The sequence below is a fragment of the Cupressus sempervirens genome, chromosome 5 (assembly GCF_028749045.1).
Source record: "Cupressus sempervirens isolate cs-2001-9-10 chromosome 5, ASM2874904v1, whole genome shotgun sequence".
In the NCBI taxonomy this organism is placed as follows: Eukaryota; Viridiplantae; Streptophyta; class Pinopsida; order Cupressales; family Cupressaceae; genus Cupressus; species Cupressus sempervirens.
The window spans coordinates 676,508,989-676,534,519 of record NC_143122.1 but is presented as its reverse complement, the minus strand read 5'-3'; positions in this window follow the sequence as shown (position 1 = coordinate 676,534,519).

Here is a 25,531-nt window from a genome sequence, read left to right as displayed (position 1 = left end):
ATAATTCACAACAACTTGAGCTAGAAAAGATGGATCACATGAAGTTTTTACATGATAATGCAATTCATCAAAGAGAGCTAGAGGTTGTCAAAAGATGCAACACTGTGGTTATCAACATGAATGCAGCAGTACAAGGTACAAGAACTCTCAATCCTGTTATCAGCCTTTTAGAATTGTTCTTTTCTCTTTCGTCTTCTTTCTTTTTCTTTCATGTTTTTAGTTGGAGAAGATGCATTACATGAAAAAGTGTAATTACATGTAATGCGAGTTACATGTGTATGTAAAAGATGCAATGCGAGTTGCATGTGCAGTTGCATGTAACCCTTTATTTTTCGTAGTTAGACTTGGTCAAAGTTGGTTTAGTTGCTCCCACTTTTTCCTCCCCCTTTTTCTCAACTTCCACTAATACATTAGGGGTCAATTTGCGATGTTAATTTGCGACGGCAAGAGAAGGTAATGTGGTTTTGGCTTTTTTTTTCAATTTTAGCCCGATGGCGTCACAATTGTGACCTCAAGTGTCACAATTACGACGCCAGCGGGATATAAGAGAAAAAAAAAAAAAAAAAGCCAAAACCCCTCATTTGAATGAAATTGCACGACATGGCTGGGTTCTTCTGAAAGGAAAGGCGTGCGTGGGAGAGGCAAACTCAAGGCATTCAGAGGGTCAGGCAGAGATGCGCATCGGCAAGGTGTAAGACAAATAAACCCATTATTTTTCAGAGACGCACATCGGCAGAGACATTCTCCATATTTTTCAGTGTTTCCATGTCTTAGTCGCTTAATATCATATTTCTTTTGCCTACTCTTTTGCTATTATTTTTGTGTTCAATGTCTGGCTTTCCAAAAGGTTTCAGGGCCCCTTGAAAACATATTTTACCCATAAAATCAAAAACTTTCATTTCCTCGTCCTCTTTATTATGGAAATTGCTAGCCTCAAAGAATGGAGAGGGAATCTCCTTCAATAGGAAGGCCTTTCATTCTTTAGCCTCACATTTCTGTGAACCTATATTAAGAGGCTTCCACAATCATTTTAGTGTGGATCACTTGGCAAAAGGTTACCACAACTCATTCAAAGCGACCTCCTATGGTGTTCATTATTCTTGCTCGCCCTGAATTACTTTTGGACACTCCATTAATATTGAGCTTGTAAAAGCCTAAGGGAGGTGGATCCTAGTTTGTATATTTGCAAAAGGACAAATAATGCTATGGGCAGTAGAAAGGGATGTCATGTTGTTGGCCCTTGGAGAAATGGGATCTAATTATTTTGAGTAATTAGTAGTTACTTTACAGATTTACAGATTCCCAACATCATTGTCTTAGTCAAAGGGAGAAAGAAAATGTCTTTTCCAAAAAATATATGTAAGAAACTTGCAGTTTGAATAAAATTGTTAATTTTTATTTTTATACTCAAAAACCAAAACGTGTCTCAGCCTTTAAAGAAATATGGAAAATCCATAAACAAGATAACATGGCATTATTAAGATATTACTCAAACTGTACAATGTTACAAACACCTCAACCCAGCACTGACTTGAATAGACAAATTTTGTCACTATTTTTAATATCGAAAACTATTGCTCTCTTCCCTCAGTCATGAATATTGTTGATTCTGACACTTTGCACTTCAATATTTCAGTGTGTCATCACCATTCATTATTGCTTTCACGTGCTACTAATTTCAAGCTATAGAAAAGTGCCATCACATCTCAATATATTGCCATGAACTTCGGTGTGCAAGTTAAAAATTAGACCTGTACAGGAAGCCCTCTAATTGCCGACATTTAAGATGCAATCATACAATAATATCCACCACACAACTTTGCTTAAAATATGAATCTGCATGTTGGTTAAAGTATATATTCTGCAGAATTGATATCTAATGAGATATATCAGACCTATGAGATTATACCAATAATGAATTCTAAAAATAATAATTGAGAAATTTTCATTCCAAGAAGACCTACATTATGTAAAAAGCTACATGACAGCAGGCATACAACAGATTTAAACATCAAATAATTACAGAATGGCATACAACAGATTTAATTATCAAATACTTATAGAATGGCCTCAACCAAGAGACAATCTTCCAACTCAGACCCCAAATAAAATTTTCATTTCAATGTGGGACTGTATGGACTGGGACATGGAGCTACAGGAAGATCAGGTAATCGATCAATAATTTCATTAACTGCTTCTAGGCATGTGTTATGCATTTTTTTCTCTATTTGTACCAATGGTGTTTCCACCTGCCTTTTGGGGTCTGTACTTGGGTCTGCAAGCTGATGCAGTGCAAATATGTTGTAAAAAATCACTTTGAAACATATGTTGGTTGAAAAAGTATAAGGATATAGTTATCCCCAACATGAAGGGAACAAATTCTTACCACTCTTTCATCTTCACTAGCAGTTGATGGATAGCTTGCAAGTCGTTCTCTGAAGTAACTAGATAACTGATCTAGAACTGCTCTTTCTGTACATGGACTCACCTGCACTCATATTCTAATTGGTTAAATTGACTTTTCATAATAAAGGCAACATATAACTAGTAAGAATAATGAAACACATAAATTACCAATACAGTGAGGTATGAACAAAGAGGTGGGTGATAACAAAGAGCTCATCAATTTTCACTGTGTTATCTTCTGGCTACAAGTCTACACCATTCTTCACTATTTTTTATTTATACCTAATACAATTTTATTTTTCAAAATGTTTATCACTGCCACAATTTTTGACAGTTGGCTTCTTTGTATTAACGCCTATAAGGAGCCATTGGATATTGGAAGATAAAGGTTATAAATCTCGGGTAGTTTGTCTACGAGATTTCTTTTGGATTTGGCTGTGTAACATGAAATGCTGAAGTAAGATGCACTATACTAAAATCCTCACACATTTTCTTGGACTTACGCAGGAACTATGCTGCCCTGCAGCTCTTGTTAAATATGTTATCAACTTGACTTTTCTATTAAAGGCTCTCATGCTAAATTGAAAGCCAGGTAAAGAAAAAGATATTATACACTATTTTGTTGGTACCCTGTGTAGGACAACAAACTTGTTCTTACTATAAGAAAATTTTCTTTTCTTTTGTTTCATTGCAGATCTTCTGCTTGCACGGAGGTCTCTCCCCATCATTGGACACACTTGATAACATTCGAGCTTTGGATTGCATATAAGAAGTGTGTCTATACACATAAGTATAAACTTCTTTTTTTCTTGCAACATATATAACAACAATTTTAAGTGCTTGCAACGTATATACTTATGAATAAATATTACATCTTGATTTAAATGTATAAAAATAATTTTCATTCCTTTTAAGCTTCATTCATCTCGAGGTGCAATTCACAAACTCAAGAATAGTGGCTTTTGTTCTTCAAGATACCTTTAGGAGAAGAGTATGTGAATGCCCCCTCGTGTCTAGAGTCTAGTTTAGAGGAGATGGCTATTTACACTGCTAAGGTTTGTTGAATCTAATTCTGAATAACATTGCTTGCTATTGTTGAATCTAATCTAATGTATATTTTAACTAGACTTGTAGCTTATATGTTTTGAAATTTTTATTAGGCCTTGTAGTTTGTATAATTTCATTGCTGGAGAGCTTCTACAGCTAAGCAAGAAGGCCGTTGCACGAGTTATAGCCACGCGCTCGAGTATGAAAATTGTTTTTTTTTAATTCTAATGTATATTTTAACTAGACTTTTAGCTTATATGTTTTGAAATTGCTTTTAGTGGCTTAATGTTCTAAGGTCTCTTGAAATAAGACCTTCAGGCGGTTGGTCAAAGTTTTACAAATAATCTTAGGAATAAAGTCAAAGAAAGTATTTTTAAAATATTAAAGTATTTAGCTAGGTCTAAGAAGATTTGTGTACTTTCGACAATTTTGTTTAGTTTGTGAAAGCTGTAGATCGAAGTTTTCATAGCCCGATTTTTGCTTCCTGCAAAGAACAATCATGTCAAATAATATAAGTGAAGAACAAAACAAGGAGACAATCGCTAGATTGTGGTCTAACTTGAAAAGAAAAGGTGATGGAAAATGTTATTGTCCTTGCAATATTTGTAAGGGCTTAAACCGTAGAAGACTGCTAATCAAAACAGTTAAGAGACATTGTAGGGAGAATGGTCACATTGATGGGGGGCATGACTATCATCCACTGGTAAGTCGTTCATTATATCATTTTAACAATTTATATATATACATATGAAATCACTTGATGATGAGTTGATGATCATGGTTTATTTATGTTAATCAATTTTATATAGGTTGATCTTCCCAGGGAAGTACATGATATGAACCACAACAATCTAAAGAATATGGTTTTCGAAGTGGAGGAACATGGAGGTGCAAATATCCAAGCTGAAGATAATGATCCCATGGAAGATGACGATCATGCACCAGAAAACACAATTCAAGAGGATGGTATAAATACATTGATCCATGACACATCTAGTCCAAGCATATCTGATCATGATGATGATGATAGCCTCGATGTACCTCTACTTCAGAAGGCATACGAGCCCCTATACAAAGACTCCCAAACAACTCTTCTCTCTGTTGTATTGTTGTTGTTGAACTTGAAGGTTATGAATGGTTTATCCAACATAACAATGTCACGTATGTTAAGGTATGTCATATATGTCTTTATAGTTAATAAAGGGTGAATAATGTACCACTAATATTCTTTATATTAACAACTTATATTTTTTGCTGTAGATTAATAGGCAAGTTTTTGTTACCATCATCAAATATTCTACCTCGCTCATATCAAGAATTAACTGTTGTTATGAAAGATATTGGAATGGAGTATGAAGCAATACATGCTTGTCCCAATAATCATATTATATATTATAAAGAACATGAATTTGCAACACAATGCCCTGTATGTCATACGAGTATATATCAAATAGATCGACTAACAAAAAAGGTGCCTCAAAAAGTTCTTCGTTACATCCCCATTATTCTACGGATGCGACAATTATTCAGGTGTAGTAGCTTGGCTCAATTTATGGATTATCATGCATGCAATAGAAGTCGAGATGACATTATTCGAATCCCTGTAGATGGTTCGACATTTATGCACATAGAGGAAAAGTGGCAACACTTCAAAGAAGAACCTCATAATCTCAGGCTTTCATTGGCAGCGGACGGTGTCAATCCATTTGGAGAGATGAGATCCGTTTACTCGGTGTGGCCTATTTTTGTTATCAACAATAACATTCTTCCGTGGATGTCAATAAAGAGGGAGCACATTATGTTGGCAATGATTTTTCTAGGTACCTTATCATTTGATAGTTATTAATTTACATGTACTTACAAATCTTGCAGTAAAATGGTCACAATAATTATGTAATGTTACTGTTCATTCAAGTAGGTAAATATCAAGTAAAAGATATGAATGTATATATTGAGCCTCTTATCGACGAGTTGGTGGAGTTATGGAATGGTGTCACTATGTATGATGTGTCTAGACCAATAGGACAAAGACAATTTCAATTCCATGCAATACTTGCATGGACAATACATGATGCCCAGGGCTAACACATTTTTGTGGTATGTTATAGTGAATTCAAGTTGTGCACAATAATTCTAATTATAAAAATCAACATATTCAATAATCCAATTACATCATTATCTTGTAGGTCTTCAAACAAAGGGGAAATTTTCATGTCCAGTTTGTGGTCCAAAGATGAAATCTCGTCATTCACAAAGTTTAGGAAAGCAGGTGTTTGATGAGTGTAGACACTTCCTCCATAGGAATCATAAGTATCAAAGTACGGAAAAACTTCTTTTCAATGGGAAAGAAGAGACTACATCAAAGCCACAAAGAATGACACCTTGCCTATGGAAGTTGGAATATAATAGAATTAATCGTCGAGTTAATGTCATTCCACCTAATGGTTTATGTTTGTAATTTATATATTTCTATTGTGATTTTTGTTGACTAATTATGCAATTGATGATCGTGAAGGTCGTCAAGGAAATACTGACAACCTTCCAAAGGGACTAAAAAGCTATCCCAGACAATTTAGTAGGTTTCCCTACTACAAGCACTTACAAATTGTGCATTTTTTTGATACTATGCATATTGGAAAGAATATAACAGAGACATTGTGGAAAATATTGGATGGAAGGCGTGACAAAGAAAAAATTGTCAAAATTTGTAATGACATACATGAATCCAATCATGCATTGAAAAATTTCATTCACTCAAATAGCAACAGAGATCAGATTAATATAAGTGCCCTTCCATGGTTATTAACGGAGTAGCAAAGTGATGCCATAAAAGAAGTCATATGAAAAATTCGATTTCCCACAGGATTTGTTGCGAACATAAACAATCTCATATCAAAAAAAAGTGAATTTGGGCTAGGGCTCAAAATGCATGATTGGCATACTTTCTTCAAGGTAACTTATGTTCTTCTGTATTTACAATATATTCATAAACTACGTGTACTGTTTGTTATGTTATGTTAGAAAACAATGAAATGATTGGTTTATAATTACTGTAGTACGTGCTTCCTCTATCTCTCCCAGAGAACTTCAACAATAACATCAAACAAGTGATATACGATCTTGGAAAATATATGAGGTAAGCAGTAATATCTATTCAATTTTTTGTATATATTTATTATATTCATAATTTGTTTTTCTTGCTATGCAATCTATTGTATATTATTTTGTAAAGTCTCATATCTATATATTTTTTTTGACTTGAATCTCTTAATGTAGGTGGTTGTCATCTAAAGAAATCCATAAAGAAGATATAAAATATTGGAAGAGAAGAATTCCTCATTTACTATGTGAAATGAAAAAGTGTCTACCTCCAACTTTTTTCAATGCACAGGAACACTACCTCATACACCTAGTTGAGGAGATTGAATTGTGTGGACCTGTACACACTAGGTCAATGTGGATGGTTGAGAGGCATTTGAAATCTTTGAAGGCTTTGGTTCGACAAAGAGCACATCCTAAGGGTTCTATGGTAGAGGGATATATGGTATACTAGACTATGGTGTACATTACTGAATATCTTCCTAAGTTTGCATCAAATATCCATGTAGATCGCATTTGGGATCTCAAGCCTTTTAAAAAATTAGAAGGGGAGTACTTGATGGGGAAAGGTACATTGAGGAAAGTGAGAGGTAATAAATTATAAGATGTTTTTGTAATAAATTATTTCTTAATCTTCAAAATAAATCGGTTGTAAGTTGTTTTTTTTTTTTTGTACAGGTGCTCGAGAGTGGGATGCACTACATTTGTATATTGCAAACAATCTTGATTGGATGACGGTATGGATTGAATGATGTCAACATTCTGGTCGCACATTAACATGGGAAGGTGTATCTTCATTGGTTAAAGAAGCTCATCGTAATGGAGATTCCAATGTTACACAAAGGGAAATAGATTTAGCACATGGTTCAAGAGATTTCCAGGTACATACAAATTTATTAATCACCCGTATGTTTATCAACTCACGATACAATAATTTTGATATGTTTCAAATATTATTGTAGGTTAAACACCACAAGGCTATGTTCTGTAATGGTTAGAAATTTTGCGTCAAAGTGTTGGATGACATGAAGAAAACTTGTGATTCAGGAATAACTGCAGTCTTTCAAGTGACTAATATTTCATCTAGAAATGACTTACATCCTCAGGAGTCTAAAAATTGATACTATGGCATTTTGGATGAGATACTTGAGTGTGACTTTAGTTCCTTCAAATTAGTACTCTTCATTGTCAAATGGTACAGGCTACGACTTAATTCAAATGATCCTGATAGAACTATTATTGAACATGATAATGGATTTACAATGGTTAATACAAGGTCGTTTGAGCCAGTTGGGGATGAGCCTTATGTTCTTCCAAGCCAATGTGAGCAGGTATTTTACTCAGAGGTTCCACATAAACTGGGTTGGTCATTTGTTGTTAAACATGAACCGAGAGGAAGGCCAATAAAGTATAATGTGATGGAAGAAGAAGATACTGAAGAAGTAGAAGATGATGTAGATGGTGATCATGATCGACAGTTATTGGATGATGTTCCTGACACAAATTTTCATGAAGAAGAAGAAGAAGATGATGACGATGATGTTGCTACTGATGATGATGATGAAGACGATGTTGATGTTGATGATGATGTTGATGATGATGATGATGATGACAACAACGACAATGATGACGACGACGATGGCAAGGATGATGATGATGACGACGATGATGATGATGACGAGGATGATGATGATGATGATGATGATGACGAGGATGATGATGATGGAATTTAGAGGTATGTCATCAATCCTTAATCTATTTAATATTCATTTCTTGATAGAAATATATTTGTCTTATATATATGGTTACATAGTTTATTCATTATCTATTTAAAAGCTACAAGTTTCAACTACAAATAGAATACTGCTAATCTAAATTAATTAAATAAAACTATTTAAAACACATATTGATGCGTGAATGTATTGAGCCTTATTTTCTTTCAGGTCAAAAGCATTTGTAAGTGTTTAGTTTAAAAAAGGGAATTCATTAAATATCTATAAAAGGGAGTTGTACCTAGAATATCATAGGGAAAACATAATATAAGTTCTTACCCAATTTTTTGGTTAATAATTCTGCCTCTGTAGGTGATGCAAAGACCCTAGGTGGTCTTGCAATCATTCATAACAAGAGGGACTTCCATAGTGTTCTCACAACACCAACCAAGCATCTTCATAAGATCCCTCTCCTTGATCCAAGCCAACTCTATAACCTATCAGAGTGCACACCAAATCCTTATGCCACCTTAGGTTCTACATCTTTGGAATAATCTCATGAATGTCCCTCAATCCATCCAATAGATTCATCCAAGCAAGTGAGACATGCAGTTTATCTAGAACAGGGAGATTAACTAGAGGTCAAAGGACTAGAAGGAAATTCAATAAATGCATGAAATTTTTCCTTGCTCAAGGGGGGTCATGTTCTTATGATGATGAGACGAAAGGTGACATCAAGGTGCCCTTGAGGTACCAACATCTATAGAAACATTGGGTACCCAAGGAACTTCCTCCAATAAACATTGATTTTTGTGTTAACGAGAGGATATATCACATAGCGCCATCATCACTACATGGTTTGGGCCTATTTTCTATGGACGGCATAAAGGTGTCTTACAACAAAGTTTCTGAATTGATGGAGTATGTTGGACCATGTTATGATTACAAAAGTTGGATGCATATTGTTAAATATAAAAAAAGTATGCGTAGGTATGCCCTCTCGGAAAATTATATACAACAGCAAGACAATAATCAAAGTAAAAGTGTGGCTATATACATTGATGGAAGGCCAAAAGCAACAGGGAATATTGTGGGTATTATAAATAGTACATGACCTGGGTCAACTATAAAGCAACCCAATTGCATATTTGAGGCACGCGAGGGAAATCATGTATTCATCTGTGCGATAAAATCAATACGTGCAGGGGAAGAGCTTCTTATTGATTAAAATTTGAACCACATAGATACAAACAAGGCTACTATCATGGGGGTGGTACATACTATTAAACCAACTTCTAATCAATGACTCTAACATACCATTTAGTCAATAAATTTTTCGCTAACATTTTTATACTTGATCTTTGACACAAGGGCACAATATGGAGCAACCGCCCGAAGGGGATGCTGGCGATGTTCCCGACTCATCTACACATGAGCAAGTAAAACTCATTGTAATTGTGCAAACTAGATAGAAGCAAAATGTTATTTTTTTAATGTTTTTTTCTTCATTGTTTTGGAGTAATTTTGATAATACTAATACTATTTTTGTCACAGAGGGCCAGTGGTCGAAGGGAGGGAAAGGAACCTACAGTCCCTGATCAACAGCCCCCCCCCCCCCCCTGAGGAGGACCCTTTTTATATTGATTTAGCAGACACCGATGACCCAATTAGTTTGACTAAAAAGTTGCTAAAGAAAATTGGCAGAGAAATTTTACATTTGGCAACCATAAAGCCTACTACTCAGGAAATAAGAGAAAGGGGAGCAGAATTGATGCACACCTCTGAAACCTTAAAAGTAAGTATTAATGAAATTTTTAATTATAAAAAGAGTTCAATAATGGTTTTTATGTTATGCTCTTTTATGGCATTAATTAAAATATGGATGCGTTGTCTTTATAGAGTTTTTTGTGTGATTTTGAGCCCCGTTCCCATGATGAGGGTGCTGCAGGTGGTTCAGGTAGATTGCATGTTCCATTCCCCACTTTTGTTTTCCACTGAATATATATAGGAATGATCATAATCATTGACAGTACATGCTTGAACAATCATTTTTTTAATGCTCTAACAATCTTGTCCATGCTAGTCTACACGTTCTATATTTATGCATGCTCTAACAATTTTATTCTTCAGCTTCACATCAATTGAATCCTATGATGATGCCACCTCCATCTAGGACAACCACAAATCTCTTTTTGACTGCTGAGTTAGCAACACGCAGCTTACAGGCATCGATTGTTGCACCATCTGCTGGTACACAAATCCCTCTTTTTCTCTCTTATGACAGCAACAAACAGTTTTTTTTTTACAACTTTTTAACATCAATTATCATTTGTTCTTTTATACTTTGTGACAAAGACTTATGAAACTTATGAAACTTTTTGCAATAGGAGCTGCAGCAACATTTCCTGGATGTTCCTATGTTCCTAGTATGGGAACGGTGAAGGATGTCACATTGATCGTCAGCGACGATGAAGGCATTCCATTAAAAGTAGCCAAAGTTCTAGGTACTTTAAAGTTATTATTATTCTATAGTGATATAATAGTAATTTAGTTTTTTATCACTCTTCATCGACTAATGATCCCATGATTGTTTTTTAGGGAATGATCTTTTTTGGAGAAAACTTGGTGATGAGTGTTTGCGAATATTCGGGCCCACCATGTGTACCTGGTGGAACATCATATCCTAACTAAAACCCCAAACCACTATTTTTATTTCATATCATTGCTATAATAGTTTTCCTTTTCATCCATTTCTTGAACTATATATATTAAAGGTAGCTTCACTTCATTTATGAGTCTAACATGTTTTTTTTTACTTAAAAGGTGGAATAACCAACACAAACCGTTGAAGGATGATCTTATAGAGAGCATGACCCAACTCTTTGGACCTCGTGCATTCGAGAGAAACAAGCTCCTTAAAAAAGCTGGTTTATGTTTGAATTATATTAGGGACCAGTATAGAAAAAATTTACGGGATAACCCCAGGTACGAGCGTCCGCCCTATGTTCCTGAGGCTGAGTGGCAGGCTCTGATTTTGGATGGAAAGTATAAAGCTGACAAGAAAAATAATATTACAGCAGTGGAGAGTATAGCAAGGTATGTGATACTGTTGAGAATCTAATTATGTACTAATTAACCTCTATATTTATACTATCTAACATATTTCAAACTTTTCATAGATTGCCTAACACATCAAAGGCAACAAAGGCAAGACTAGAAAAGCACGGGACATACAAGCTCGGCTCTGGTGGTTTTTTGAAACTTCAAGCAAGAGTTGTAAGTATTAATAAATGAAAAATTGTATCAAATTTTTTATATAATGTGATGGGAAATTCTAGGACTCCCTTATTTAGCTCATCAATTATAAATAGGTCAATAGAATATAATAATAGTAGTGGATTTTCATATTCAATATAAACAATTCAACAATTGAAGTCAGACTCTGCAATCTAGATTAGTGAAGATTCCTTCATTTACTAATATGACATTATTTATAGCTGCAAGAGCAACAAAGCGACCAATATAACTAGTGGCTCCAATCACTAATATTTTACTTTTCTCTTCGTTCACAAAATCTCACAAATGGAGGCCATGGTTGAGACTGAATTTTCCTCCAATAGTTGAGAATAAAGGCAGTGGTTGAAAGAATGAGGGAATGCAGTAGCACTTGCAGCCATTTTTATTTCCAAAGAGCTGAACTAACTCTTACCCAACTTAAGAATTTGGAGAAAATATGTTGGTACAAGAAAAGCATACAAACACGCAACATTTATATAGTAGATTGCTCCATCAAAACTGCTCGATTTTTCTCCTATTATATTGTGATGGATATAGATGATTTTCTGTTGATATTTTAACTACCCTCCATTGGCTGATGAAACAATGCAAGTAAAATTCACCATACCACGCAAAAATTTAGGGCTCAGAGTTCAAGAGATGCCTCACAGAAGAGGATAAGAGAATTGGCTTCCAACAAGGCTATAGAGCTGTGGCTGAATGGCTACGAGCTGAAATCAGTGTGGAAGGTTCTAATAATGATGCATCTGAGCCACAGGTAAATAAGCTAAATGAAATTTATTTCAAATTGAATACTTTACCAATTAGTCTATTTGATGTTAAGTTCCAATATAAAGTGAGTATATTTGTTTTAAGAAAGAAATGATAACAATGTGTAGGATGTTGGAATGCAGCCTGACAATCCTTCTACACAATCTGTGGATGCCGAAGGTTTGCATGATGTGCATCCCAGTGGTGGAGGTATACATTTTCTATTAAATTTTGTATATGTAATTGCAATTGGTGTTTGGATTAAAGTAACATTTTGTATAGCAGTTGTAGAGGATCGAGGGGTCGATGTTCATGATCGTGTTGATGTTGAGTCCAGACAAAATGATGTGGTCAGATCAGGTAAAGAGCGCCACAGTTATGTTATTTAAAATAATTAAATACTTGTAACAATTATAATAAATTAATTTTAATTTAACTCTTTTATTTTTTATTGCAGAGGACCCCCCTTTGCAATAGCATAGGAATTTGAGATCATCAAGAACAAAGAATAGAACAATTGATGAGGGGGGAATTGATGATGACACTGATGCTCCTCTTCGAGCTTACATAGAAAAAAAAAATAGAAAGAAAAAAAAAGAAATGATTGTCATCTACATACCTTAATTGATAATTAATGAATTTTATGTCTCAATGAATTTAATTATGTGCTAATGAATGTTCATGAATTATGTGTTAATGTAGAATATTGATGAATGTTGCATGTTAACGAATCTAATGTGTTAATGAATTTTATCATGTGATATTAATTGAATGTTATCATGTGATATTGATTGAATGTTACATTTTATTAATGGTTGAAAGAATGAATGAATGTTAGATGTTAACGGGGAATGTAGAGTGATGTTAGGGGGAGGGGGGTGGGGCCAAATGAGCTTCCACCTTCACGTGGTTGGCCCTGTTTAGTAGAGAATATTAAACTATTCTCGAAACAAAGTGAAGCTCAATAAGATACTAACAATAGGTAGAAACAAGAAGCAATAACAAGCTCCTTCTAGAACATAACTCTTACCAATTATTTCTATCTTCCCCACACTAGGAATCTCCATCATATTCTCATATGCCTGCAACAAAATTAATTTTCTATCCTCATCAGCATCCTTTCTCTTTACCTCTGCTACAACCTTTTGAACCTTTTTGGTGTTAGGTTCTCCTTGATCTTCAACACTTGATTGCTACTCATTTGTTATGTGTCCTTCAAATAATAGTAAATCTACACAGGAATCTCAATCTAAGAGAAGCTCTAAGGTATTCTTTTGTTCAATAAATAAGTTTTGATCTGGAATTGTGTTCATCGTTGAGGTTGTACTGAGATTTGAAATGATCTATTGTTGAAAGCATTATCCCATTACACAGCAGTAGAGCAGTTAGATGGGGGTGTGAAAAGAGATCAATGTGAATGATGTAAAGTAAAAGTGAAGGCTCTAGAACAACTCAAAATTGATAAAGCACCACATGTTCTTGCAATTCATCTCAAGCACTTCAATGTAGTTGGATCTGGAGGAAAAATTGACAAAAAAGTAGACTTTGGTTGTACGTTGGATCTCAAACCATTTGTTAGCAGTTCACATGTAAGTAGCCCTTACAATATTATTTGCCAGTGGATCACATTTTCAATGGAATCTAATAATATAGTTTTTGTAATATCTACTAGTTTTTTAATAAATATTGCACATTTGAATGATATTCTAGTTTCTCTGTCTATTGATCAATCACAAGAGGGCAATTTTAAGAACAATCTTTATGGTGTTCTTGTTCATGATGGTTGGAGCACACATTCTGGTCATTATTTCTGCTTTATTCGTTCATCCACAGGCATCTGCCATGCTTTAGATGATAATCAGGTATACATTTGCTACAGTTGTGAAGACATGTTTAATTTGCAAAGTGCTTGGAGCTAATCCTTTTAGACTAAGGTATTTGGATGGAACTGAAATACCTGCCTTATAATGGATAGGATTTGAAGCTTTATCAGTTATGATTGTTTTCCAAGTTGGGTTTTGTTGTGTCTTAGCTTAGTCTTTTCCTTTTTGTTTTTTCTCAGCTCAATTTTTAGTCTAGTCTTTTAACTACATTTAGCAAAATGATGCGATTAGGTTTGAAAATATGGCCTGATATACAACTTTGATGATTAAAATAAACCTCAATGAGTGGAGCTAAAACTATGATGGCAAGCTGGGATCAAGCTATCTCCTTGAGTCTAATGCATGTGATCAAATTCGGATTATTAAGAAGTGGCCCCTCTAATTCGAAACCGAGGTCTTCAGAAAAGGTTGATATCAAACCTGCAATCAGATTTAATTTACTGGTGAAGGCCTCACTATAATCTAAAATCATAATTTGACAATGGTGTTAGTCTGAAGTCAAAGCCTATTTAAATTTAATTGATTTGGGATATAATCTTCTTGACAGTACCAGCTTGAGGATGGATTATCATGATTGATACAAGCACCAGAATAGTCTTAATTTGCAAATGCAAGTCATAATGATGGATCAAAGCTCTGCTACTCTCAACAGTCTCAGTAAAATGAAACAACTTTATTCAAATCTACCTCTGAAAGTTTGAAATTTTTGCCCTTGTCTTGCAATTGCAATCAAGAGATCTTCAAAATAGAGCCCTGCTGCCCTACCTTCATAGCAAATGTCTTGGTATATGGGGCGATTATCAGTGCAACTCAATCTTAAATGCTTGCAAATTTTCATTAAATGAAGATTGCTTCAAGTTCTGAGGGTGAGAGACATGGCATTTAATTCATTTCCCTTTGAAATTTAAAATTCAAGATTGTGCATCGGGTAGAACCTGATAAAAGATATTAAATTTAATGCCTTGATTCACAAAGGTTAAGGTAAGACAATGATAGCAAGGGCTTCCATTGACTTTTGGGCCTAGATCTGCATGTATTTAATTCAATTAATCCTCCATACCCCTACTCAAGTTTAATGCCCAAGATCCAACTGTTTGGATTGAACTAGGGCCTAAGCGACTTAAATTTAAATCCTTAAGGCCAGATGCTACATCTTTAGGGCCTAATTTAGCCAACTGATGTTACATTCTGGGCATAAGGGTTCATTTCATTGGTCTTTAAGCACAGATCTGGGCTTAATTCACCCTAAGTTAGCCATAGGGCAGACCCCATTTCAAATTACAAACACATTTTGGTGCTCTCAGCCCATACATTTTATCTAGGATAGGGCTTAGCTGATTGAACTCTCTGATCTGATCATAATTTGGGCCTATATTAGGCCACACGTCTTATAGATGGGTCTTAATTAAAAGCCTTACATCCACACACCTCAAATAGGGGCAAGTTTCAATTCATTTCAAGTATAACTCCACTGTCTTAGGGCTTGATCCACCTTGAAATTGGGCCCAGATCTAGCATACATTCAATTATTTGTTCTTATAGTAAGGCCTTAGATCCCCCCCATACTTCATATAGGGCTACACTTTGCACAAGATGCAAATTTAAAATCCACTATTATCATATTTAGATCTGGTCTTCTGTAGTAAAGGGCAGATCTGAGTTGTAATTACTTTCAGATTGCAAAGTTTAAGGCCATTTGGAGCTTATTAAACTCGAATCTTGGCTTAAGCAGGCTTTTAAGGTCACAACATTTCATTGCCAGGCCTTGATTATTAAGTTTTAGGCCTTCTCAAGCCCATTTACCAACCATAGTGCCCAATTTTAAGCCCCATTCTTATGGAATTGTGGCTTGGTGTTATTAGACCTGGCCCCCACATTTTACCCCCAAGGGCTGTCTATATGCATTAGATGTTGCTCACAAGCCTAAGTTTACATTCTCAGCTATAGGGCATTATTACAAATACTAAGAGTTTTGAGCCATGTGGGATTGAATTTTGGGCCCATAGGATCAATCTCGGTTCTTATCCGCTTCTCCCTTCACATCTCCATTTGCTAGGAATGAACAAGATTCTCAGCTCCATTTGCTAGCTGAAATGAAGAAGAGTCTCAGTTCTATTTTCAAGGAATGAAGAGGAATCTCATTTGCTAGGAATGAAGACTAGTCTCATCTCCATTTGCTAGGAATGAATTGGAGTCTCATTTCCATTTTCTAGGAACAAAGAGGAGTCTCGGCTCCATTTACTACTTCAGCGAATTTTACATTTCCTTAGCTCAATTTCTATCTTTACTCCCCCTTTTAGAGTTAGCCAATTTTTCTCAATTTTCATACTCTATCCAAACATAGCCTTTTGCACCCCAGATTGCTGCCAACCTACTCAACTAGCCATGTTCATCAGAAAAAGAGGAGGGGGGGTCACTATTTGCAATGGGGTGATGTTGTGAAAACTGCTCAACAAGTAGTACATCTAAAACTAGACTAATACATAAACCTAACTAGGTACTTTTCTCTAAGTTTTTCTACATATAGTGATGCACCCACCTTATCTCAAGACATCAACCGATAAAGTGCTTCATTATCTATGCATCCAAGAGAGAAAGTATGCCATCTCCTATCTCTTTGAGGAATATGGTGATTTATCTCAACGTGTACCTTTTGAGAATAAACATTTAGATGCTTTCTCTCCCACTGTTTGATGTCTTTTTATAGTTTTATTACCGGTATCCCTTTCTACAATCTTTTGCTAAGAACACTGTATTTAGTTTTGAAAGTGTAATTTTAATCTTATAATTCATTCCGAATTCACAATATCCTTTTCACCATATGTGACAGAAAACATGCATTCTTTCCAAATGAATGCATGTTTTCTGTCACCTGGGGAGCATATGAATTCATATGCCCCATGATGCATGATTGTTGTGAGGCCGCTGTGGCAGCGATGGCAATTGGCATCCCTGCCATAGCGGCCCTGCCATATTGCTATCCGCAAATGTCGCAATTGCGATGCTAGCCCAGGCATTGCGATGAAATGTGCGTCGCATGCGCAGCGACACTGTCACAATTCTTGACTATGTGTCACAAATGCAACATATTTGGAAACATTGCGACAGTCGGCGGCGTCGACACTAGCGCTACCGCACCGCTAGCACCGTCGCGTCACAATTTTCCAAAATCGTCGCAAGTGCGACGCCAGATGATTAGTGAGCAATTCGCAGGCATTGTGATGGAAATCATGTTGGTTTAGTATGGTGAGATTGTGATGAATGAGTGTCACAATTGCGATGTCCAGGGATAGACGTCACAATTTGTGACTAAAAAACAATGACGTCTGCTGCCGTCACAGTGGCGAAAAATTTGTGTCACAATTGTGACACTTGGACATTGCAAATCGATGCCAAATATGTTAGTGTTCTTTGCCTATATAAAGGAGTGCGCCCTCATTGTAAAAATTATCTTTTGATGTATGCAAGAAAGCTCTGCCACATTTTTGCAAGCATAACTTTGATTGTGTATTACGAATTTGGGAGAAAAGTGAATAAAAGACACAATTGGATTCGAAGCTTTGACTGGAAGCAATTGTTATAGAAAAAATTATAAGCTTTGACTATAATTTGTGCCTATTGTCTTGATTCATGTTATTATTGTGTGTTCAATAAAAGAGCATAGAGAGTTAAGAAACAATTGAAGTTTGAGCTTTGACCAAGAACAATTGTGAAAATCCATAGCTAGAAGCTTTGTCTGTGGCTTGTATTTTCATCTTAATTCGCAAAATAGTTAAATTGTTCTTACTTTTAAAAGTCTTTGTGCCCTAATTGTACCACTTTTTCCATATAGAAGTATGACTATACTTAGAGCCAAACCGATATGTTTTAGCTAGCCTTTGAGTTAGTGAAGATTTATCGATATCACTATTTTCAGCTCTTGATAGAAGTGTAGTTAGAGATTTACCTTGCCCATTATTCATTCTACGAGTAAGTGGATCCTTTCTTGAAAGTTAAGAAGAAAAGATATTAGTAACACCCTATTTAAGACCTCTCAACTTCTTGCTTACCTTGAGTTGATCCAAGGAATGGTGAGAAGGGGGAGCCTTCCCTTTAAGGTCAGAGAGACTCTGTCTCACATGCTGTGGTTGGTCATCCTATTTTGTGACTAAATTTTTACCCAAAACTATCAGTTGCAAAATATCCACCCAACAAATTGAACCAAAGAAATATGAAGTGGGTAGAGTTCTTGCAGAGCTATACATTTGTATTGAAACATAGAAGTGGAAGATCTAATAGGGTTGCAGATGCATTGAGTAGGAGATAGTTGTTTCTTATAGTAATGTAGGTTGAAGTGGTTGGGTTTGATGAACTCAAGAATCTGTACCCTAAGGATCCTGATTTTGCTGAAGCATGGAAGGCTTGCAAAGAACCTATTACTATAGACAGAACTAGGTGGCTAGATCATTTGATTCAGGATGGTATGCTATTCAAGGGCAGTTAATTATGCATTCCAAGGGGCTCCATGAGGGAAAACTTGATCAAAGAGAAACATAGTGGGGGAATGGTGGGACACTTTGGTTGAGATAAGACCATTGCCATTCTTAGAGAACATTATTTTTGGCCTCAAATGTCACAAGATGTGAAGAAATTTGTGCAGAGTTGTTAAGTATGTCAAGCAACCAAAGGATTTAGTCACAATACTGGACTTTATCAACCATTTCCTATTCCATCAAAGCCTTGGCAGGACATAAGTATGGATTTTGTTCTTAGATTGCCAAGGACACAAAGGGGTAATGACTTAGTATTTGTGGTGGTTGATAGGTTCTCCAAGATGGCACATTTAATCTCATGCCACAAGACTCATGATGCTATACATATTGCAAATTTGTTTTTTAGAGAGGCGGTGAGGCTACATGGTCTTCCAAAAAGTATTGGTTCTAACAGAGATACTAAATTTGTGGGATATTTCTGGAGGACTTTATGGAAGAAGTTGAGGATAGAATTGAGTTTTAGTTCTACACATCATTCATAGTCTGATGGACAAAATGAAGTGGTAAATAGAAGTTTGGGCAATTTGCTGAGGTGTTTATTGGGAGATAAGCCCAAGGGATGGGATTTGATTCTACCACAAGCAGAATTTTCTTACAATAACTCTATAAATAGGAGTACTGGTAGATCACCATTCCAAATTGTGTATGGGAGTAGCCCAAGGACTGCACCAGAATTGAGAAAGATGGAGCAAGGGGAGAGGACAAGTGCCAAGGCAAAAGAATTTGCTGAAAATATCAAGAGCCTACATGAGGAGGTTCATGCACACATCACCAAGATGAATCAATAGTATAAAGCTATGGAAAATCAAAGGAGGAGACATAAGGAGTTCCAAGTAGGGGATATGGTTATAGTACACTTATGAAAGGAATGGTTTCCAGAAGGTACTTACAACAAGCTGAAGATGAAGAAATTTGGCCCTTGTAACATTTTGAAGAAACATGACTCAAGAAATGCATATGAGGTGGAGTTGCTAGATGTGATTCACATTTCTCCTATCTTCAATATTGTGGAGTTAATAGAATATCATGATAATGGTGTAGATGAGGGGTTGATGTTGGAACCATGTCCAATTAATACTTCTAAGAAGGAGGAGATAGAAGAGATCTTGGATAGTCATGTGGGCAGGAGTATCAAAAATAGGCAATATTAAGAGTACCTGGTGAAGTGGAAAGGATGACCAATAGAGGAATCAACTTGGATATTAGCAGAAGAGGTTTCCCATTTGGGTTTTCCTCTACCATAAAGTGACAGGGTCACTTTTCAATCTACCCTAGTTGTTTGATGTAGAAGCATCCAGTGGTGTAAGGGCAATCTTTTATCACCCAAAAATATGCTTAGAGATAGTTTATGTTTAATGAGTTTTTATTTCTGGATACCCATTTGAGTCAAATAAAGGTTCCAACTCTCATAGTTCCACTATTAATTTTCTGGGTTAAAGTTTTATTAGTTTTTAAGCACTTTGGAATACATATAAATGTCAAAAATGTAGGACTATGAGCCATAATTATGGTGAGTTAGAGGGTGTAAATTTGAGGGAAGGTTATATTTGTAATTTAAAGCACTCCAAAAAAAGAACCAGGTCAAAAGGCTTCACAGTTAGAAAGTTATTGCAATTTTTTGGTTCATGTAGACCTCCTAAGAGCACTTCAAAATCAAATATGGGGCACTAAATGGCCTTGTATGGGACCAAAAATGGAGGATAAGAAAATTTGGTCCATAGGGTTGTAGAGTGCTTTGAGAGCTTTCTAGAAAAGTAAACAGTTCGTCAATTGGAGTTACGGTTCAAAAGTTATGTCTCCCAAAATTTGGACTACCATTTTTGGATTCTTCTAATTTTACACCAACTTCTAACATGATTTTTGGAACCTTCTATTTTGGTAGTGGATGCCAACTGGCATATTTTAGAATGTATTCCTAACCCTAAACCATTTTGGGCTTATTTAAAAATATTTTTGGCATTATAAAGGTAGCCTTTAGTGGAGTGGAGAGAAGGTACTATGTGGAGGGTTTCTTTCTCCATAATCATATTGTTGTAAGCCCATGGGGAATTTTACATTGATAATAATAGTATTTCCCTTTTCCTGTGTGTTCATTATGGTCTTTGGAAGTGTCTCCATCAAGTGGTATCAGAGTTGGTTTAACCTAAGTAAACTTAAATAAAGCATAAATAATAATTATTTACTCTAACAAGTTTATCTACTAATGACAATGATCAAACAGATATGATCTCATCCCTAACCAAGCTAATTGAGAAAAATAGGAAAGTGAAGAGTTTACAAAGAACACTGGTGGAAGTGACTGACAAACTGCATAGTAAATTGGCAGTTCAACATATAGAGTTAGATCCTGAATAGAGAGAACAAGTAGTGCTAAAATCATTCAATGAAGAGATCACAAATCTGTTGAATGTTGTAGAGGCAAAGGCTCAAATTTCCCATGATGCTAACTTGTTTAGCACTATCTACTAGAATATCAATAATGACTTAGTTAATCTTGATACATGTATAAAAGAACTTCAAAAATATCAGCAAGAAGGAAAAACTTTGTATGTTAAGTGTGCCTTATCATACAAGATGACTAAAGACTTGAACAGTCATATAGAGATAAAGATGAATGAGCTAGAGGTTTATCCAGCCAAATCCAGCATCCATCTAGCAAATTTAATGATTTTGAGAGTCAAGTTGCTAGTATTCACAGTGACATCAAGAAACTAGAACTTTGGAAATAGAATATTTTGAAGAGAACATCTGATTTCAAAGAATTCATTGCTTTGAAGTTATCTTTTTTGAGAAGCAGCTAGAGGAATGTGTGAAGGCCTAGGACACATATTCAAACTTTTTGTATTTAGATATCAATGTAGTTGAGATTGCATCATATGCTTTATGTGAAATTCTTACAACAACTGATTCTACCAAAGATATGGATAGTCTAAAGACTAATTTTGATGATTTTATGAAGATCATTTCAACATAAGAAAAGACAATAGTTTTTGGACAATATCTTGACATTTTGACCTTTGTCATTGATGTCAAAGGGGGAGAGACACATGTGAAAATTGCATACATGGCATTATTGGGAGAGATACATGTAAAGATTGTAAAAGTGTAAAGTATATTCTAAGGGGGAGCATATACGTAAAGTTGAACAAGTTGTAATAGATGTAATATTTATTTTGATAGTTTATTTTTGTCACTTACATAATTTTCTCTATTTTGTTGCCATCAATGCCAAAGGGGAAAATTGTTGATGATTGGCTAATAGTGAAATGTAATTGTTGTCATTTATGGCAACACATGATGTACATGCTAACAAGAAACCTTAGAAATAAGATAGTGTTTGGTAATAAGAAAATTGTCTAAGTATAGAATTTGGTTTATAGCAATGTATTATTTTGTTTATAACATGTTGCAAACATCATATTATGACAAGAAAAATTACATGGAGATAGTATAAATGTTGGTGATGATTTGTATAACCTTAAAATTTTGTACAAAATATACAAAATAGAGATAATCATGTTTTGATGATGTAGGACAGTGAAATTGAAGGAAAGAATTATTTCATTTACAAAATAGATACTTGTCCAATTAGGGCCAACATCCTAGATGTTTACTCTAACTTCAAAAAGTGAATTGTGGTCTTAGCCAACCTAGCAATAATTTTTGAAAAGGTATGGTATTTATGCAAAGGACTTCTTGTGATAAGAAGTGTTCTATCTTGGTGTATTATGTAAGTGAAGTGCAAGTGTGAATTGTGAATTATGATTGTATGTGAAAGCGATGTATGAGAAGTTTTATATGAGCTATCTGGTGATCTAAGATCAAGTTGAAGATCAGAGATTAGTCAAGGAAAGAAAAAAATAATAGTAAATTACTTGTTTGAGTAGTGAGCTCTTCTTGTAATTGAAATTTCATGTTTGGGTAGTGGGCTCTTCTTGCATACATTGTACTACAACTCCTAATAGAGTTGGCACAACTCCTAATAGGGTTGGAATCTTCTAAAATGATTCCAAGTCTCCTCATAAGGATTGCTTATACTAAATTTTATCATTGACTCCTTATAAGGTCCATCCTCTAACAAGGAACTTATATATCAGAATATTATCTAGTGGATATCATCCCCACCAGGGTTTTCCCTTCATCAAGGTTTCCCTAGTTAACAAAATATGGTGTTATGAGTTATCTTTGTGCATTTCTATTGTTATTTTTAAGCATTACTTTATTACTTTTTTATGCATGGTTTAATGTAAGTAATAATATCTAGTTGGTGACTAATGTTTGTAAATTACTGATTCCCCCCCCCCCCTAGTAATCCCTATTCTAACAATTATTTGTAAATTGTGAGATTTCTACAAAAGAAATTTATGTATTCAAAAAAGATCACATCCTTCCAAACCTACAATATTGTTAGCCTTCCATGTCAAATGCAATTGATGAAATTGCTACTAGTTTGTATTGGTAAAAGACATAGTTAGCTAAACTTAGATACACACACATTATTGAGATGCAAATGAATAGATACATATTGTTCTATATTTTTTCAAATCATGAAAAATGGAGCCTAATATTATACATCATCAGTATTTACTTGTGGTAATTTTCATGTTGTAATAGTTGATTCATCCATTTAGGATGCGCCATCTTCCAATATCAGCTACAAGATGAATGCTAGGTGACATGTAACTATTTGCAAATTTAAACAAATAATGGTATGAGTAATGGTGCTTTATGGTTTTAGTTGCTAGGGATCATTTCTCATCATCATACCATTATCCCACAAGTTCTATATTGTCATGTCTTATAATCCATTCAAGTGAAAGATTTGGATATGATATGAGAAGATTTATTATGCATAGAAGTGTGTTGCCTTCAACAGTAGCCCTAAATGGTGATAGATGAGAAAATAATGTTTTGCATTCTATATTGAAAATATTTGTCAATTCTTCTATGGCATGATTTCCATGAGGGAAATGGACTATAATATCTTGACAATGAATTATGATATGATCTTCCCTATATAATCACACCAAATATTTTAGGTAAATCAATTCTCCATTTGTCATGAATGGAAATAGAACATGAATTTGATTGCTCTCTGGTATTGACTGAATGTTTTCCCATCCATTGTATTGAAATATTGCAACATGGTTGTCATAAAAATAACTTTACAATATTTTTCTTTGGCATTCACTTGGAAGTTGTAGGATTTTTTCAAGGACGCTAGTGTATATGAGCAATGTTAGTATGTTAATAGAAACCAAATTTAAATAAAGCTTCTACAAACTAAACAAAATTCATAAACTTCAAGATAGACTAAGATGAGCTCTCAATTGAGAATATGAGCCATTAATGGACTCTCTCAATAAGAAGCTCTCTTCTTGAGTAGCTTTATCTAAATGGATAGGATGTATGCTCAATATGCTTCCAAAGGCTTCAATGGATGATTGTGGATTTTTGGTGTGGATAGATGGCTTTAGTATGGATTTGGCTCTCAAAATAGCATTATAAATTTACTTCATGGATTGTGTTATTTTGCAAAGGGGAAGGATCCAATTTATAGGCAAGAGGCTTGAGGGTTTGAGGGCTAAGATGCAAGGATGGGAAAAAGCTTATGGAGGGCTCAGATTGCATGAGAGGAGAGCACATGGATTGTGCTTCCTTATAGCCAATCAAGGAGTGACACATGTCACATGGTGAGAGGATGGAGGAAAGGGGAAGGATGAGTCAACAAAGGAGGCTCAAGGGATAAAATCTTCATAAAGACCCTCATAATGACTTGTAAGAGCAATAAAAGGGCTTGTAAGAGTCATTTATGACCTAGTGGACTTCATAAAGTTTTATGGTTGAGATATTTTGAGGGTGATGAGAGCAAATTCGACTTGGACTTGATTAGGAAGGTTTTAAGCTTGCTTAAGCTTGTGCAAATGATTAGAGGATGGATTAGGATGGTTTAGGATTAGCTTAGGGATAGGCAAGTGGATGGCATTTAATGAGGATGAGTGAAGAAGGAGATATTTGTTAACTTTGGCTTGGGTTAGTAAGTCTTAACCCATGTTTAGGGAATGTGACAAGGTTAGGAGGGGATTAGGATTAGGTTTAAAGACATCTTCTAGAAGAGTCTAGATTTTGGATGAGGATAAAGACTTTCTAGAATAGTCTAGAATTTCCTAGGATGAGGATGAAGACTTTCTAGAAGAGTCTAGAACTTCTTAGGATGAGGATAAATTAGATTTTTAGAAAATAAATAAAGTTTTATTTATTTCAATGGTTTGGGTTGAGGAGATATTTATTAAAACTTTTTTAATAAACATGAGGATTAATATTTAATTTTAATTAAATATTTTGAGTTGGGGTTAGGGGTAGGAAATGATGAGATTAGCCTTTAATCGAAATTAAAGAAGGATTAGAAGATTTTGGAAGAGGTTATTGGTCATAAGGAAATTGGCCAAGTTTTGGGCAAAAAATAAATTTTTTATTTATTTTAAGATTTTTGGTCAATTTATTAATTAAATAATTAATAAATAAGGAAATAATGTTTAAATAAGATTTAAACATTTTAGGGAGGGATTCCTTAATTAAATATTTTTAATTAAGATAAAGGGATTTAATGGCATAAAAATTAATTAATTAATTAATTAAATAATTAATTAATAAATGATGATGTCATCAGAGATTTTTTCAAAAAATAAAAATACTTTATTTTCTAAAGGTTTTTAGGTGTCTACATTTTGCCCCTCTTTGATGTGATGCCGCAAGTGGCATGGCATCAAAGATAAGAAAATAAGATGCCCAAGGCTAGAGCAGA